This window comes from Heterodontus francisci, chromosome 12 (genome assembly GCF_036365525.1).
Source record: "Heterodontus francisci isolate sHetFra1 chromosome 12, sHetFra1.hap1, whole genome shotgun sequence".
NCBI lineage: Eukaryota > Metazoa > Chordata > Chondrichthyes > Heterodontiformes > Heterodontidae > Heterodontus > Heterodontus francisci.
This window is the reverse complement of record NC_090382.1, coordinates 58,697,535-58,716,615: the sequence shown is the minus strand read 5'-3', so window position 1 is coordinate 58,716,615 and position 19,081 is coordinate 58,697,535. Positions and strand designations below refer to the sequence as shown.

The 19,081-nt window shown below is 41.9% G+C and overlaps 1 protein-coding gene across 7 annotated transcripts in view; it reads right to left on the bottom strand.

Annotated features, from left to right (window-relative positions):
- LOC137375880 (eukaryotic translation initiation factor 4E-1A-like) overlaps positions 1-19,081 on the bottom strand; it is a 141,749-nt gene that overhangs the window by 115,367 nt on the left and 7,301 nt on the right. For 4 of the 7 annotated variants that reach the window (XM_068043499.1, XM_068043501.1, XM_068043500.1 and 1 more), the window contains exons 1-2: positions 5,160-5,248; positions 1,674-1,792 (exon numbers count right to left, since the gene is read on the bottom strand). The gene's annotated coding sequence lies outside the window, so the exon portion shown is untranslated. Of the gene's footprint in view, positions 1-1,673; positions 1,793-4,819; positions 5,138-5,159; positions 5,249-19,081 lie in introns of those variants that run through there. The other 3 variants (XM_068043502.1, XM_068043503.1, XM_068043507.1) reach the window with 3 other exon arrangements.

Genomic DNA, 19,081 nt, shown 5'->3' with positions numbered 1-19,081 from the left:
ATCAACCACCACCCATTTATACTAATCCTATATTAATCCCATATTCCCTACCACATCCCCACCTTCCCTTAATTCTCCTACCACCTACCTACACTAGGGACAATTTACCATGGCCAATTTACCTATCAACCTGCAAGTCTTTGGCTGTGGGAGGAAACCAGAGCACCCAGTGGAAACCCACACAGTCCCAGGGAGAACTTGTAAACTCCACACAGGCAGTACCCAGAACTGAACCTGGGTCACTGGAGCTGTGAGGCTGCAGGGCTAACCACTGCGCCACTGTGTCCTTGAACATTCTTTTCAGGGAAATGTTGGTATGCTGAAACCGATGAGAATAAAATTGTTCTCACACCTTGTTTCTTTTCAAATTAAAGCCATAACATTAATTTCCAAATAGATACTGTGTAGAATACATAAACTGAAATTTGACCCAATATATCGATACTTGTTTATTTTTATATCTTTGTTCATCAGAAATCACTACATGGTTTGAGTTGATAACCTTAGGCAATTTGCAAGCTTTCGCAAACAGAAAAGAAATTACTGACTGTTTTTTTTTAAGTGAAGTTATTTGAGGGATAAATGTTGGTCAGGACAGTTGCAGAATTCACCTATCTCCTTTGAATAGTGCCATGGGATCCTTTGCATTGATCTGAGGGGGCAGTCTGGGCCGCAGTTTACTATCTGATTCAAAAGCTAGCACCTCTCCCTCAGTACTGTACTATGTGTCAGCCTAAACCATGTCTTCATGGTTCCGGAGTGGGCCTTGAACCCACAACCTGCTAAGTCAGAGACAAAAGTGCTACCACTAAGCCAAAACTGAGGTGGAATAGTGCACGTCTAACTAGCATTCCATTAGCACTTCTTAACTTTACAAGGAAAATACATTAATGATAATGGCGATGTAATAATATATGTAAACAACCTAACAGTATTACATTCAAACCAGCAAAAAACAATCTTCTATTTGACCTTACTGTGTTCTCAAATCAGGCTGATATATTCAGAAAGTGCTGATGATGGTTCATTCTTCCTCATTTGTTTTTCACTGTTCTAATATTCAATAAGTGTGGAAAGCATAACTTTCTATCCTAACATTGAAACATTGACATACTTCACAAGCAGGATATAAACATGCCCACAACAGGGAGAACAAAAGAATAAGGCAGTATATGTGCTCCTTAATGGCACTTTTAAATGTATCCAATATAGATTATTCCGTGGGGATGAGTGCCTGCTGCAAAAGGTGACTTCCCTACCTTTTCAGATCACATAGTTAAGATCAGGAAATTAGAAGCCCAAATTCACATTTTACAATTTTATGATATACCTCCTTCCTTCAGTTTAAAAAAATATATTTTCATCATTGTTTCAGACACACATATGAAAATAACAGGCAGAAAAAGACCAGCTGGTCCATCAAGCCTGCCCCACACCACAATGGGTAGACCATTATAGCTAAACACTCCTTCCCATCCCCTGAATTCCACCACCCACCAACACCTCATATCTACCCTTCCACCCATATAAACTCTTGTGTGAGACAAACAAGATATAAAAAAGACAGGGTCAGTAAGGGAAAAAATATTCTGTAAAATTCCTCTCCAATTCCCTCAGGTAATTGAAATGAGTCCAGGAGATCACATGGACCAAGTATTAGCTAAATAACTTACCTTCTATTTGATGCAATCTTTGTCCCAATCAGGAACCGGTCCAGCTTCCTCTTGATGGTGTACAAAGAGTCAGCACCCACCACACCAGCTGTCAATGTATTCCAGAGACTCACAATTCTCTGGAAAAAGAAGAATTTCCTAACATTCAGTCTATTCCTACTCTTAAATTCTTCACAATCTGTTAAACTGGAATATTCTATCAATAGAGACATTATCCAGCCCTTTAATTATTTTATAGACCTCTATCAAAAACACTTCTAAGTCTACATTGCTCTAAAGTAAATAAACTGAGGTCCTTGAGTCTATATGAGTAGCTGAGTTTCTTTAAGATAGGAATAATTCTTGTAGCTCTCCCATGGACTTTTTCCAAGGCCATTGTATCCCACCATGTAGGTGAACCTAAACTGGGCACCGTACTCCAGATACAGTCTGGCCAGTGACCTATACAGTATCAAAATGGTGTCCTTTGAATTATACTCAATGGTTCTATTAATATAACCCAATAGTTTGTTAGCTTTAACTACAGTTTCTCTACATTGGTCATGAAACTTCAGTGAATTATGCACAAAAACAGCAAAATCTTTCTCTCAACCTCTTTCATTGTTGTTCTCTGTAAATGATACGAGTACTCTATGTTGGCTCGACCAACATGTATGACACTTTATCTAAATTAAATGCTATTTGCAAATGTATGTCCCACTTCCCTAGTACATCTAAATTTTTTAAATTTGATTGCACTTCTCAATCATCTTAACCCTTAGACAGATTTTGGAAACTTGCTTACTATATTGGGTTATATTAATAGAACCATTGAGTATAAATCAAAGGACACCATTTTGATACTATATAGGTCACTGGTCAGACCGTATCTGGAGTACAATGTCAATACTGGTGTCCGGGTCATTAATAAAGACCATGAAGAGTAACAGGCTTAGGACCGATACCTGGGCAACACCACTAGTAACATGTCTCCAAGCAGAACTACATCTATTCGTGACAACTACTTGGTTGCACCATTGGAGCCAATTCCTAATCCAGCATTTCAAATTTCTACTGATACCCCAAGTTTCCATCTTTTGAAGTAACATTGTGTGAGGTACCTCATCAAAACTTTCAGAAAGTCCTGATGCGCAATGTCTATTGGATTTCCCTCATTCCCTACCCTACTGACTTCCTGAAAAATCTCATTAAAATTTCATTAGACACAACCTTTTTTTAGAAGCCATGTTGTGACTTTCTAATAGCCCCCTTCCCTTTCCCAGTGTTCAAAAAGGGCATCTCTTACGATTCCTTGCAGCATCTTCCTAATAATAGATGTCAGGCTGATATACCTGTAGATTTCTGGCTCTGATTTTACTTCAGATGTTTATATTTTCTTTCTTTCACCCTTTAGATCTGTTTGTTCCCACTTTTATCTTCTTCCCTTGCTGTGCTTTTTTCATTTTGTAGCTCTTTATCTCTTCCTCCATCCTTCTTTAGCTTCATAATTATTTGATTCGCTGTCTTTCTGCCATTTTTCTTTGTCTCTTGCTATTTCCTTTACTTTGTAGCTTTTGTTTCTCCCTGTGTCATTCTATGTGTAAATCCCTACCTTTTCCTGTTGGAGTTATATATCTTGATTATCAACCATATTTCAAGTAGAAGTCCACACTGACTCTGCCAGAGCATCCAAGATATCACACAGAAAAGATTGAAAACAAATAAATGCTACCAATATTTGCATTACCATACATGAATGTAACAATGATATCATTCATAAAACTGTCATACCACAAAGCATGATTTATAGTACTTTATACATTTTGAACAGCTTCAATTGGTAGGCTATGAGCCATCTAACCACATATCTAATATTCACAGCCATATAACTGATCTGACTTCTCAAAAATATTTTACAGATTTACAAAGCCTTCTTGCAGCATGTGAAGTTTTTTGTCAGGTATATAATCGTCGAGTTAGTGATTTTCCATGTTGTATATTATAATGTCCCTTGAGATTACATTTTTTCAGCACAACAATAATAAGACAAAAAGAAACACCAATTTGACAAAAAAAGTATTTTAGTTCCTATTCATCTTGAGAGGTCTACCACAGTCAACATTTCTTTTTCTTGCTGGATAACATGTTTGAAAAGCATGCTTCATGTTACTGTTGCCACTCTGCACAGCTAGGATTTCCTATTACTCAATAGTCTTATTCCAAGCATAAAACAACACAGGTAATGCAGAGGAAGGACATAGCAGGCTGATGAAGTAAGACTGATCCTCTGAAGTTAGACCTAAGGATTAATTTGTGTGACATCCAAATACTTTAAACTGTTGGATGGAATAGTGGAAGTATTCTATATTTCAGAATTGCCATTGTCACAATAATATGGATATGATATGAATATGAAATGAAATTTCTAATAGAAATACTAATCCATAGTTTGAAAATGTTGGAAATGGAACTCAGGCATAAATTTGCCCTAAAATAGGCATTGTCATTTTAAACATGGAGAGAATGCTGAGTCTAATACTATGATCCTAGTTGGAACTGGATGAATGTGCAATAAAGCAAACATCTGCACCAGTCCTTTCTCACGGCAACACAATTACATATACCGGCATTAAATGCCATGGCTATTAAACAAGTGTTGACAGCCAATAATCTTCCTTCTAGATGTCATCCCTTTATAATGCCAAACATATTTTCTAGTATCAATAATGATGGTGTGCAAGATCGTAAAATTACAGTGTGCACTCCAAGCTTTTCAGTACCGTGGAGATTAACAGTATTCCGATTAAAGATGCTGGCAAAAAAAGACTGTGAGAAATGCAGCCCTTTCCTTGCTCAATTTTAGCTGACCTACTTTCAAACTGAATTGTGTGCTTATACTTTGATCATAAAAAATGCTATTCAGTGTTTGTTTTGAAAAGTAGGGTACAGCCAAAATTTGAGATAAAGTTGCTGTTTTATTTTCAGGTATGCTACCTGCTCATTAAGAGATGATTATGTTGTAACAATGAATTGAGAAAGCAGAGATTCTACAAGAGCAATGGGTAACAAAGAACACAGCCAAATGTGGCTTTTTCTCATTTTCATAGCTATGTTAATTGAAGATCTGTACTTTCTAGTCAAAGCAGAATCTGAAAAGTTATACCGACCTTCCACTCTCCACATCTACTTAATTCAGTGCACCTGTACAGTTGCTATTTTATTACTGGCATTTAAATCAATTTTTGTTAATTCTTTGAAGCTTTACACATAAGCGACTGAATTTTGTTGAGCTCCCGATGTTGGGCTCCGCGACGGTGGGTACGGTGGTGCCAGAAGATTGCAGTGGCAGTGACCCGCAGCCCGCCACGGTGTCCGAATCCTGGAATGCCACGCCCGGCAGCGGGGAAGTTCTGTGGCGGCACATCCGCCGTTCCACAGCTGGCCCCGGATTTCACTATTCAAATAACCGATTTAAATACATTTAAATGGAAGTTGGAGCAATCTTACTGGCAGTTCCTGTTCTTCTGAGCAACGTGCAGCACTCCGCGCCTTCCCTTTCCCGTCCAGGGAAAGTGGGGGGAAGGGGTCAACTCTGCATTGTCAGCATAGTGGGCGGGGGGGAGGGGAATGGTTGAACTCTGCACGTAAGTCAGTGGTGGGGGGTGAAAGGAATCAACTCCGCACTTAGTACAGTTGGGATCAAAAAGGGGTAATGTGGGCTTTTCTGCTCTAGTTGGTGGGGGGAGGGGTAGGTCAAACTTTATTTTTTGTTGCAGTTGGGGGGGGCGGGGGGGAAACAGGGACAACCTTGATCTGTCAACACAGACCTAGCAGCCCTTTTAAAATGGCACCTGCGCAGAAGCAGGCGACACCGTTGATGGTGTTGCTGAGACCGCCCCTACTACGTGATTGGAGGAGCAGCCGTCCTACATATTATAATGAGCCACCATGCGCTAGATCGCGGCGGCATGGCGGCGCACAGTCCTTACATGCAGTGCGCCATTTATTCTGCGGCGGGAAAATAAAATCCAGCCCAAGGTCAATCAGAATATTTGCTAACCCCAATCGAGCAGTGAATGCTATTAGTTGATATGAAAACAAATGAACAAGCATTTGCACACATATATGTGTCATAACATGTACATCAAAACATACTCATAAGGACATAAGGAAAATCTAAGTTGATAAAAGGAAATTCATCCCATTGAAATTTATCCCTCCAAAAGCCAAACTCTCCTATTATAGTACCCAGTTGCATTCTGAAACCCCAAATATTTCTCTCTCTCCTTGGCACATTCTAAACCCTCCCATTCTAAACACTTACCATTCTTTTAGTAAACAAATTCTCGTAATATTCCTTTCCTGAGCTGAACAATATCTGTACAATTTATTATTTTCTGTACCTCAGTGAAGTGTCCCACCCCCTACTCCCCCTCTTCATCAATGTGTTTCAGCTTTGGCTCAGTGCAGTATGTTTGCCACCAAGTCAGAAGATCTTAGGTTCAATCCCATTCCAGGACCTGAATACATAGGGAGAATTTTCCTGGATCAGAGGAGGTGGGGCTTGGGTGCATGCAGGTTATTAAATTACCTTAAAAGTGATGTTGTGCTAAGAACCCAACATCATCCCACTCACTTCCAGCTTTACCCAGGTGGGTTTAAAGTCAAGTGGGGGAGCCCTGTACAGCTGTCGAATAAGGCATTTAAATGCTATAATAAGCAATTAAGTTCAGTTTTATTCAAGCATTCTGCATCTAACAGCCAGCAGGCCTATTTTCCAAGCTGCGTGAACCTCAACAGGGTCATTGAAGCAAGTGCACTGCAAGGAGTTCTTCTTCAGTGAAACTGACAGGCTGGGAAGCCTTGATCAGTAAAACTGAAGAGTTGCAGCCATGGTCAGGTGAGAGGCTGCTGCTCACAGCACTCCTCAGAGAGTGCTTTCAGTGCTTGACAGGTGGAGAGCCATCACCTGGGGCACTGCCTCTCCCTGAGTTTCTTCGCTTTCTTCTGCAAGGAGAGAAATCTGAGAGTTATGAGTGTTAGCAATGGCTTGTGCAAGTAGCAGGAAAGGACAGCATTTATGAGGGTGACTGTGAGGCATGGGTGAAAGAGAGAAAAAGGATGAGGGGGAGTGTGAGTGTTGGCTGTTCACATAGGAATATAGGATCAGGAGTAGGCCATCAAGTAGTTCAGATGGGGATGTGAGATGCCTGGAGAGAGAGGAATGAGTGGACTACAAGGTGTGGCGTTCTGAGCAATGCTGTGCAGGAGAATGCTGGGAAAGTCAGAGTGTGAGGCTTGGCATCTGAAAGTGTTACGCCGCTCACTTTTCCCACCCTCCTGAGGTCCTGGATCCAGGTTGGAGGGACCACACTTCTGCTGATGATTTACTCAGCTGTTTCCATTCACACCTGCATAGTTATAGGTTTTGTCCTCTTTTTCCCGTCCTTGGGAAATATCACCTCACTGCAGTCCCTCAGATCCTGCAGCAGGACCACCTGGTAAGAGAGCCTTCCCAGGTCTCCTCTCCATTCCTGTGGTTGCTGCAGCCTCAAAAATCTAAGTGCTGGTGGGTCCTTGTAACCCATGCTAGGTTGCCTTTAATGAGAAATCCTTCCTTTGACAGATTCGACAGGTCATCCCGCCCACCCTCCCTGATTCGTTGGGGAACCTGGAAGCGGGATGCTAATACTGTGGCTCAGTTAAAGAGTCTCAACAAAGCCCACTAAAGAGTTCAAAGGGTTCCTGACCCGCTAATGGTCCTGCCGTTTCAGCAGGGACTAAGGTGAGAAAATTCCACCCCGTAATCTAGGCTAACATTTCAGGAGTGTGCTACATTGTTGGAGGTCCTGTCTTTCAGATGGAATGTTAAACCAGGGCTCTGTGTTCCTGCTTTTATAGATCTGGTGGTATTTTCAAAGAAGAACTTTGGAGTTTTGTTTGTGCCCCAGCCAACATTTATAACTCAAGCAACAGCACCAAAAAGCAGTTTATTGAGTCATTTTATGGAATCTTGCTGTGTAGAAACTTGTCAACAAACAAGCACGCACTCTTCAAAACTTATACCTCTAATAGAGTTTCAAATAAAAGTTTGTTGAAAAATTGAGGATGACATAAAGGCACCTTAGCAAAGGCAGTTTGAGGAACAATTCGGAGGTAGATGACACAGTTAAGTAATGAAATAAAACATTTTGAACAGCTTAGTGGCACAGCATGCTGGTATTTTATTATGCTGCACTTTGTAGTAGCACATTGAGAGTTAAGAAAGACTAAAGTAAAGTCAAAGGGAGTCAAACTGTATACCTCATCAAAGATTAAGATGGTGATTTTCAATTGCTGAAATCAGTATCAACAGGGTGGTAATGGCTTCAAAATTTGGTGGGTAGATATTAATGGTCTATTAATTCCAATATTCTGTCCATTGTCATTGGTTCAATATGTAATTTGGGGCCCAATGACATACATAGAACCCTACTTGTCATTACAGGGGAGACAGTGGTGTAGTGGATTGTAATACAGAGGCCCAGGCTAATGCTCTGGGGACCTGGGTTCAAGTCCCACCTAGCAGCTGGTGATATTTAAATTCAAGTAATCAATGCATTCAACTCCTTAATAAGGAAACTGATAGCTTGTCTCAGTAATGGTGCCATGAAACTATCATCAACTGTTGTTAAAAACCCATCTGGTTCACTAATGCCCTTTAGGAAAGGAAATCTGCTGTCAGGTGACTTCAGACCTACAGCAATATGGTTGACTCTTAACTGCTGTCTTAAATGGCATAGCCAACCACTCAGTTGTCAAGGGCAATTAGGGATGGGCAACAAATGTCACCCATATCCCATGAAAGAATAAAAATAGAATTGTTAAAAAGGGCAAAACTGGTTAGATGTGCACTCTCTGCCAAGTTTCAGAGGCAACATAGCAGAAGACGCCACAGTGTAACATTTTTATATATGTATATATATATTTCTGGGGCTACCAATGCTGCACCAAAATGATCTGGGCCACTGTTGCCTCGGAATCCCCTCTCTGAGTGATCAGGACCACCCAGCCCCAATCTCCACTCCTCACTCTCCCCTTGGACTTATCTTGCTACCATCTGGTTGGCTTCTGGGCTGTCTGACATCGCACCAGCCTGAACCAGCAAGTTGCTTCTTAGTTCTATATTAATGTGGCCCAGGCCTCGCAATAGCTTTAGCCTATTTGCTGCTGAAACGCGAGGATTGCCAGGGTGCTCCCCAGTTGGTCACACAAATGGTGCAATTGCCGTTAAGAGTAAAACTGGAAAACATATAATGATGAATAGGAAAAGACCACCAGGTCCATCAAATCTACCCCACACCATGATGGCCAGAGCATCATAACTAAACACTCTCTCCCTCATCCACAGCCATGTAATCTCCTGTGAGAGGGCTGGAAGAAGCTCAAGATAGGTTACTTGCCCATGTGCTGAGTCACAGAATGTTACACGTTAAAATGAGGATGAGATATAAAATTTTAAAATTAACAAATAACCACAGAACTAAGATATCACCTTGGAGAGGCGATTTTGCACTGTGAATGAATGCATGTGACCTTCTTTGATACATCCCATCACAGTTTTATAAAAACACTGACGCAACTGAAAGGTTGACTGATTCTAAAGAATAAAATGAAAAGGAAACATATACAAAAAGGAAGGATTAAAAGGATTATTTGAAATCAACAGTGAAAAATTGTTAATTGATCTGTAATGGGAATAAAATCCCTGAATGTTAGGTTAGAAAGCTATAGTACAGATCATTGGGCATTGGCTGAGGAAATAAAATATTTCTATTTCAGATTTCAAAGCATGGACACCTTCTCTTCAACTGTCTGTTCCTCTTCACAATTTTTTGATGAAATTATATTTGAAGTAACATTACTTAATCTGTAGGCTGTTAGACTAAATTGTAAGAACTCAGGAATAAACAATTGATCATACCCTCCAAAGCTTCACCTAGCTCCTAGATAATATCATGAAATTCAGAATGCAAAATCCTAATTCTAAGGGGCTTTTGGGTGATTACTTAACTTTCCTACAATCCCTTGAATTTCAAATATTGATACAACCCTAACTAAAGTCAAAACTGACATTCTGTGACTGTGGTGCATTATCCCTTGTCTCTGCAGCTTTTGAATGATCAACCACATCTTCATCCTTAAACATCTTTCTGCTGTTGTGCAAATCAGTGGGATTGCCCTTACTTTTACCTATCACAGTGAAAACACCTTTAGTAATGACTTCTCTTCCTACCCTGTATTCTACTCACACCCACCTGGTCCAAAAATCTATCCTTGGCCCCATCACTTCATCTACACCTTCCAAAGACAAAATAAAAGCAAAATACTGTGGATGCTGGAAAGCTGAAATAAAAACAGAAAGTGCTAGAAATACTCATCAGATCTGGCAGCATCTGTGGAAAGAGAAGTCGAGTTACCGTTTCAGGTTGTGACTTTTCATCAGAACTGGCAAACGTTAGAAATGTAATAGGTTTTAAGCAAGTAAAGCGGGGGTGGGGAGAAGAGAACAAAAGGGAAGGTGTGTGGTTGGACAGAGGGCTAGGGAGATTAACTGACAAGGAGGTCATGAGGCAAAGGCAAAGAGAGTGTGCTAATGGTGTGCTGAAAGACAAAGCATTAGTGCACAGAGGGTGTTAATGACAGAATAATGAAGAGCCCTAGCCAAAAGCACAAACATGAGAAACCCATTTTAAGCCACAAAAACATAAGATCAGCTGTCACATTATCACACCAACTTGCTTTGTTGAACGATAATTTTCTTCAATCCACTGACTGAAGATCTGAATTTATATTTTTTGAGGAAATTATAAAAAGAACAGATAAAAAAGATGACTTTGCTATCAGCTTAAGATGGGCATCTAATTTGCAACACTGTATCCTACATTGCAAGGCTTGTGAGGTGGAGACAAAATGGCTGTTCATCCCAGCAAGGACCAAGACCCAGGAGGTTTAAGGGAACTACCTGTTGTTTTTAGCAAGAAGAGAATTGCTAGGTGACTGTCATATGACAAGCCCCTCCTCAGCTGTACTTTTAAGCTTGTGTTTCTCTATAGCAGCAAGGAGAAGCTTCCGGACTCTGACACATGCTAACCCAAGTAGGGGTCCCTCTTTCTCTCTCTCTCCATTTCCGCTTATAAGTTTCGAACTCTGCCTGTTGACTGACCACCTTTGCATACTCCAGCTACAATCAGAAACCCCTTTGGAGGAAATCATCTGCATCACTGTCTCCAAGAGACCCACCAAACCAGTCATCATCTTCTTCAAACTAAAAGCCTCAGGACCACCGAATTCAGTTGGAAGTCAGTTGAATCACCAATGCCACAGACTGTATACCCCTTTTTTCTATGGACTCTAACTCAACCAATCTACCTTTTCCCACTCTGTAACTTATTTGTGTGTGTGTACATCTTTAGTGTGTGCGTGTGTGTGTGTGAAGGTTGGTACATAGTTTCTTATTTTCATTAGTTTGGTTTAGGTACATAAAGTTAATCTCTTTCTTTGTTAAACTCAAGAAAACCTATCTGATTGATTCTTTTTATGATCATAGCAAGTAAGTAATCAAACAACTACTGAATTGGCCGGTACATCCACTTTAAAAAAGATTTCAACCTGTTGTGGTCAAACAGGGAGGGGGGAAATGGAAAGGCCTTCAATCCCGCCTCACCTGACTGTAACAACATGCATGATGAAGAAGCATAACTCTCCCTCTCTACTATCTTTCTCAACTCCTCCACTACCTCTGTTATCAGAGCACCACAATTTCTCACTACTTAAAATTAGGAGACTGAAGCCATAAGAAACCCTTATTCATGCCCTTATAATTTCAGATCCCACTATCCTAATTCTCTGCTGGCCAGCATGTCATATTTCCACGTGCTCTGCAAATTTCAGTTCATCCAACATGTCCTTTCCCATATCCCACCCAAACCCTGCTCATCAGCCGCCATGCTCTACAATTCCTTCCACAAACCCCTCTCGTTCTCCACTTTTCTCTTTTCTTTAAGACCCTCCTTAAATTCCACCTCTTTGACCAATCTATTGGTCACCCTTCCTAATATCTCTTTCTTTGACTTGGTAGCCATTTTTGTCTAATTGCGCTTCCAAGAAACATCTTGGGGCTTTATTCTATATTAAAGATTTAATACAAGTTGTTGCTGTTGTTCAAATAATTCCAGAGCTTTCACCTCCCTTTCTCTGCACCAGCCTTCAGTGAAGTCCATTCACTACATTGTTCAATCTGTGTGAAGAAAACCTCTGAGGTCAGTCCTAAATTTGCCTTTTACTAGTTTGAACTTATGTTCCCTTGTACTACCCTCAATTTGGTTTGAAATAATTATGGATTACCATTTATTATTTTAAATTTTGCTACAAAAACTCCTCTCTCAAGACTGAAATGTCCAAAGTTCTCAAGTTCCCCAGTTTTTCCTCATAACTTAGACTTCCAAGACCAGGGAACAGACCCATGGTCTTTTCTGCACTCACTTTGGGGGTTTAATGTTTCCCTTCCTCTAGTCTCAGTGACCAGAACTGGATGCAGTACTCAAGTTGTGGTCTGACCAGAGGACTATACAGCTTGTGCATGAGTTCGTCTAACATGTACTCTACTGTACAACTTAGCATTATATTTGTTTTGATTTAGCATCTTTTGAACACTAAAAATATGAAAATTATATGGATTAAAAATTGTGAAATTAGCGCATTGGCTTCAAAGTAAAAAATTGCATTTTTTCATTTTTTGCAGTGGAAATACATATTTCAATTGTCCATACAATATTTTATATCACTGCTTTAACTTTATATGAAGGAGAGTAGTGACAAGAATTATATTTAAGTTTTGAGATCTATTTATCAGTCATTGTGAAACAAAGTGGTCCATAGTGAAGGTAACTTTTTTGTGGCTGAAGTAAAGCCACGTCGACCATGATGTCTCACTGTTACTCCACACACAGCAATAGGAAATGCCAGAAATAATTTCAAATAACATCTGAAGTCTTTACTCAGTCATAAAGTGGCATTTCAAACTATCTAAAATATTGATATATTAAAATTTCAAGAGTAAGGGATACTGCAGTGACAAGGAGACCAGCACATGTCTGAAAAGCTAAATTGAGTGCTGTGGTGATTATTTCATGTTGTTGAGCTTTGGACTGTCACATATTTTCATTTGATGAGTTTTTTTATTCTGCTATTTTCAAAGTCATCCATTAAATTTCATATTTTTGGCACATTAGAGTTCTCAGTGCACAGCTGGAGGATTATTAATTTAAAGGAAATATTTGCTCAGATACCAATTAATTTATGTGCATTCCACAGTATTCATTCAGCAGCAGCAAAAGAAAGGCATTATTTTGTTCACCTGAGGACTTTCTGTGACTTCCATTGTCGCAGGTTTTTAGGTAGTGTATATAAATGGTGTACATTACAAATTTTGTTTTTGCTGTTCATCAAATAGTGTAATGGAATCTTTTACATCCACCTGAGAAGGCAGACAGGGCCACATTATAACATCTCATCCAAAAGACAGCATCTCCAACAATGCAATGCTTCCAGTAGCTTTTTGTGCTCATGTCTCTAGAAAGGCACTTATAAAAGTTTCGGCATCGAGACCATTTCCGGGTCCCAACCACACTTGGTTCAGTGATGCGCCTGCACGGGAGATCTTCTGGGAGGCAGGCAATTAGCAGGCCACCTCCGCATTCACTGTCCAATTAAGGACAGCAGGCAGAACAGGGAGGTGATAGGGCCAATGAGAGGGCCTGTAGGAATGTCTGGCCAGCAACCTCACTGGGAGAGGTGAGTGCTGATGTGCACCTGGGGGATGCCTCAAAATGGAGGTGCTTACAAAAGGCTCCAAACTCAGTTTACAAAAACAAGGGCCAGAACTGTGAGGGGACTCAGAGTGGAGGAGAAACCCAAGAGGCAGCCTCCAAAAGTTGCCAGGCTCCCAACACAGTGGGTGGCCTGTTTGCCGCCAGGAAAATTCCAGTATTGACAGAAAATGGCATTTGATTGATTATGTTGATTGCCTACCTGCCTCCATGGAGTAGGCTGCCGATTCCAGTGGCAGCCCATCCTGGGAAACACGCCCAGAGGCAGGACCATGTCGGGAAGCCGTCCCGACACGGTTTTACGCAACTTTCCCGGCACTCCCCAACCTCCAGACCAACCACCGTGGGGCCGAGTGGATTCCGGCCTCAAATTCCCAATTCACTGTCATGCATTTGATATGATTTCTAAGTCAATCTCATGGAGATTAAGGACATAAGTAAACTAAACTAAAGTTAAGCAGCTGGGCCAATGTTTTGTAATATCAAATGAAGAAGTCAATCATGTCACAGCTTTCCATGTTAAGACATTAATTATCTTCTTAAAGGTATCCTTTGATGGGTATGCCACAAGAGGCAATGAATTCATAACTGTCCACCATCCTCACCCCACCCTCCCAACTCAGTGAACTCATACATAGTAACATTCTGAAAAGACACATCCAGCATTGCTAAATGGGCTGATAATTCACTCTGCCTCACAACCTCTAACTTTGTTCTACCTTTTCTGTCCTCTGACCTCTAATCCAACCTTGCCCCCCACCCTTTAACCCTCGCCCCTGTTCTGGCTTCCAACCCTCCCTTGCTTTCCCTTGGCCTGTAGCTGCATCCACCCCCCTTAACCATGCTGTACCTTCACCTTTTGACTTCCAACATTGTAACCTTTCCTGGCTATGGTCTACTTATCTCCCATTCAAGCCCTGCTTCACCTGAAGATAGTACTTGATCACAACACCCCATGTGCAATGCAACAAGAAATCGCCTTGTAATGTAATAAAAACAGTGGGGTAAGATTCCACTGCACTCACCAGCCCGAGATTTTCTACCAACACATTTTAATGAATGGAAAATCACAAACACTGACCATATAAGTGGAATTTCTACCCCAATATGTCCAGCATGCATTTTCTGGCTACCACACTTTAATATTACACAATAAATTTCCATGTCGGATTTAAAAGGAATAAAGTAACAAAAAGCTGTGATCTGTACAAGTTGCTCAGTTCATTTAAATACCTTATTTGATAAAAGAAATAAAAGACTGAATTTCCTTGGACAATCTGCTACTGCTCTGCTGTAACTTTATCGAAATTCAGTTTACTTTCCAGCTTTAAAGGGACAACTCTCATTAAAACAAAGGTCCAGTTTAACAACAGAATAATACATTGTTCACTACATAATATAATACTCCTGTCACTGTAAAACAGCATAACATTGTATCTTCTAGTTTACTATGTGCAGTGCAATAGATGATTTGTTGGTTGATGGCATGTCTAGGGTGTGTTTCTCAGTCACTCCTGTTCATATGCAAATAATATTACTGAAAGACAAAGTCCACAAAGTTTGGTTGTGTAACGCCCATATTTTCAGCACTATGGGTGCCATTTCGGTATCAGAATGGCTTCTGAGCTGACTGCGCACATTTCTGGTGCGGACCACGCCAGGCACAATTTTGGGTAGCAGGGAGCCAAAGGAGCGCTGGGCTCCTTCTAGGCTGAAGTAGGTAATATTTGCAACATCTTCCAGTTCTCCATCCACTGTTGCATGAGTGGGGTAATTGAGGCTGTGCATTCCAAAATAGAGCTGAATAAAATTCATCCTCTCTTGCCAGAGAGAAGCAGGAGGAGCAATCACACAGCTTTGCAAAATTTAAAGGCTTCCGTATGGTGCAGGGAGCCATTGGCTGCACACATGCCACTTTATACACAAGAACACAAGAAATAGGAGCAGAAGTAGACCATATGGTCCATCGAACCATTCAATATGATCATGGCTGATCATGGGCTTCAATTCCACTTTCCTGCCCACTCCCCATATCTCATGATTCCCTGCGAGACCAAAAATCTATCCCAGCCTTAAATGATGGAGCATCCACAACCCTCTGGGATAGGGCATTCCAAAGATTCACAACCCTTTGAGTGAAGTAATTTCTCCTCATCTCAGTCCTGAATGATTGACCTCTTATCCTGAGATTGTGTCCCCGTGTTCTAGATTCCCTGACCAGTGGGAACAATCTCTCAGCTTCTACTCTATCAAGCCCTTTCAGAATCTTGTATGTCTCAATTAGATCACTTCTCATTTTTCTAAACTCCAGAGAATAGAGGCCCAATTTACTCAGCCTCTCATCCCAGGGACCAATTTAGTAAATCTTTGCTGCACTGCCACCAGTGCAAGTATACCCATGTACCGAAACCAGAAGGTGTTCCACTCCCTCATAATTCAACTGGTGTGTGGCCATACTCAGCACATCATTCAGGTCAATGCCCGGTATCCCAGCAGCAGTCATGATGCCTTTACTCTGTGGCAGCTGCTGTATCATCACCATTTGAACCACCATGAGAAACTAGAGGGTGGCTACTGGGCGACAAGGGCTATCTGCTGACCACTGCACTGCACAACCTACACACATCTGGGCACCAGGTTTGCAATGAAAGCCATGCTGCCACACAAAATGTTTACAAGCAAATCATTGGGGGGCTTAAACAATGCCTCCATTGCCTAGACCACTCCGGAGGACTCTGCAGTACTCTCCAGAATGCATGTCACAATTTATCATGGTCTGCTACATTCTGCACAACCTCATGAGGGCACAGCCCATGTCACCAGGTGTACAGCGACCAGTTAAGGAGGAGCAGGGCAAAGAGGAGAAACAGGAGGGAGGGGGGAGGCAACACTTGCCCTTTTTGGCAGAGCTATCCATGATCAGCTCATCCAACTGCAGTGCCAGTGCACAGAATGCTAATTCCCTATTTACCAACAGGCTCACACCTTACCTTCCCTCTGTTACTGAGCATCACAACAACCTCTTGGCCACAATGCTAAAATAAACGATACCAATAAATCAACTTCCTGAACCAACTTTATAAATCAAACCTTTCAATATTCCTTACAAAAGTCAAATAATCACCTTTGTGCATTTGCTTAGTGCCTGCCTTCCATGTGCATTTGCCTGGCCTAGGGCTCCTATGCAATACTATCCCAGTGGCTGCAGCATGTCTGGTGGAGGACTTTCAGTGGGGGGGAACTGCAGGTGGTCTTGGAGGACAAGCTCAAGCATCTCTGGCCCTAGAAGGCCCAGCTTTGGACTGCATCACTTCAGTATGGGCAGCAGCATTCTGGGCTGGCTGGCTGACAGGCAACAGCAAAGGCACTGGCAGAGTGGCAGCGATGAGCAGATGACTGCCATCATCCTGAGAGAGTTAATGCCACTCCTCCAGGTGCCTCAGGAATCCTAGCAATGTGTTGGAGAATGGATCGCTGGACTGCTGTGAGACCCTGCAAGCCCCTTTGAAAACTGGTATCCCACAGCCATGATGGGAGCAGTCTAAGTTTATGTGGCAACAAGCTGTACTTGCATGACAAGGTGAACTTGCATGACTTCAGTCTGCGTTTCCATTGCTGCACTCAGACATTGCATGACTTCTGCAATGGATGCTGAGACATTGACCACCTAACGTTGCATCATGGTTGGGTCCACAAGTGTGGTGATGAATTGGCCAGCACTTCCACGCTGGAAAGAATGGGCTCCAAGCACAGCACAAAGCCCTGTGGAGAGTTGATGCTGGACTCTTCCTGCTCCTTGTCAGTGACCACAGGCTTTCTGGCAGGCCTGCTAATTCACCAAGCATTTCTTTGTGCATATCCATCAGCATTTTTCTTTACACTGCCCCATCAAAGTTCTCATCGGAGTCCTCTGCAACTGACCTTGTGTGTGGCTTTGCCCTCTGGCGAGCTGGTACATATGCTACCCTTTTCCCCTGCCTGGCTGCAGCTCATTCATGTCGGTAACTCACCACAGACAGATCCCACCTCTAAGATATCCTCTAAAGTACGAGCTGGGTCAGTATCTGAACAGGTGCCTGCGAGTGTGGGATCGAGTGACAGCATCTCTTCATCATCAGTCCTTCCTTCCTGTTCCACTTCTTGCTCCTGCGCCACTGCCTGGCCAGGTTGTAGTACTTGGGTATCTAAAGGCACAGTGTAGGGTTGTGGTGAGGGGAAAGACAAAGGTACATGCTTAGACCATCTGTGGCTTGTAAATCAGAAGAGATTGTGGAGGGGAGGTTGAATGTGAAAAGGAAGATTAGGTATGAGCATATCGTCACCTTCGATGGTGTCAACCCTGCTGCTGCCATGGCCTCATTCATAGCCACTTCAATTATGGCGACCACCATCTCCTCCATCAGGGTAAGGAGATACAGCCCTGCCTGTCTCCTGAGGGTTAAGTGTTGCTGCCTGTGGTTGTGCACCGTCTTGTCCTGCAGCAGGGAGGAAAATGTATCAGTGAGCATGGTGCAATCTGTGTGATGTGCCTGTTGTGCTTCAATAGCTGGCAATGTGTGTAAACTGTGAGATTTGGGTGTGAGGCTTGCAACAGTGCTAATTGTGTGAGAGTGAGATGAATCTATGAATGTTAGGTATGAGTCATGGCTGATAGAAATTGTTTTTTGGTGAGTGAAGAGGCAGGTGGTGAAGAGCAGTGTTCAGTAGTTCAGTGGCTAGTGCTCTAATTGTAAGGATATAGCATTTGAAGATGCATTCTCTCACCTTGACCACTTGTGTGAGATCATTGAACTTTTTTGCAGCACTGCATCTAGGACTTGGGGGCTAAACTGTTGGCCTTGACCATGATGGCTGTCTGTTCCCCTGCCTCCTCAGTGTCTGTCTGGAGGCCCTCCTGGTGCCTTACGAATAAAGGACCTCTCTCCTCCTGTCCACCCTCTGCACCAAGGTTTCCAGTGCTGTGTCTAATCACTTCCAGCATCTGCTGAAGCCAGAGGTTCAGGCTGGCTTTAAGTAATGCTGGCCTTGCACGAACTTGAGCCCCCTGCTAAGGCATGCAGCCACTCAACGGGGTTTTTAAGTGCTGCCAGCATACTACAATCATGTTTATGAGAAGGCAGTACAAAGTTTGCACATTGCCTGCATCGGAAGGAATGATTGCAGGTTAATCACACAGCATGATCCCCGTGTCTGTTTTTGGGGACTATTCCAATTTTCCCCATCAACCACTCTCCATATACTACAAACTAATAACAGTAGTAATTTTAAAGCCCCATTAAAAAACGTGCATTCCCTTATGATCATTTGCCACTCTCAAAACATGTCAATTCTTCTGAAGGCTTCAAGCATTTGATCAGGCAGCTGCATTCTTGCTGTCAAACATTAAAGACATGCCATAAAATGGCAACTATAAAACTGGGCAGAACTTAACAGACAAATATTATGCTAATTAGAGAAAATGGACATAAGATTAAATTTGAGATCTGTCATTTGTATATTTCACCATATTTATTCTGTAATTGATTTTTAATGAAAAATTGTCCCATTTTAAATTAAATT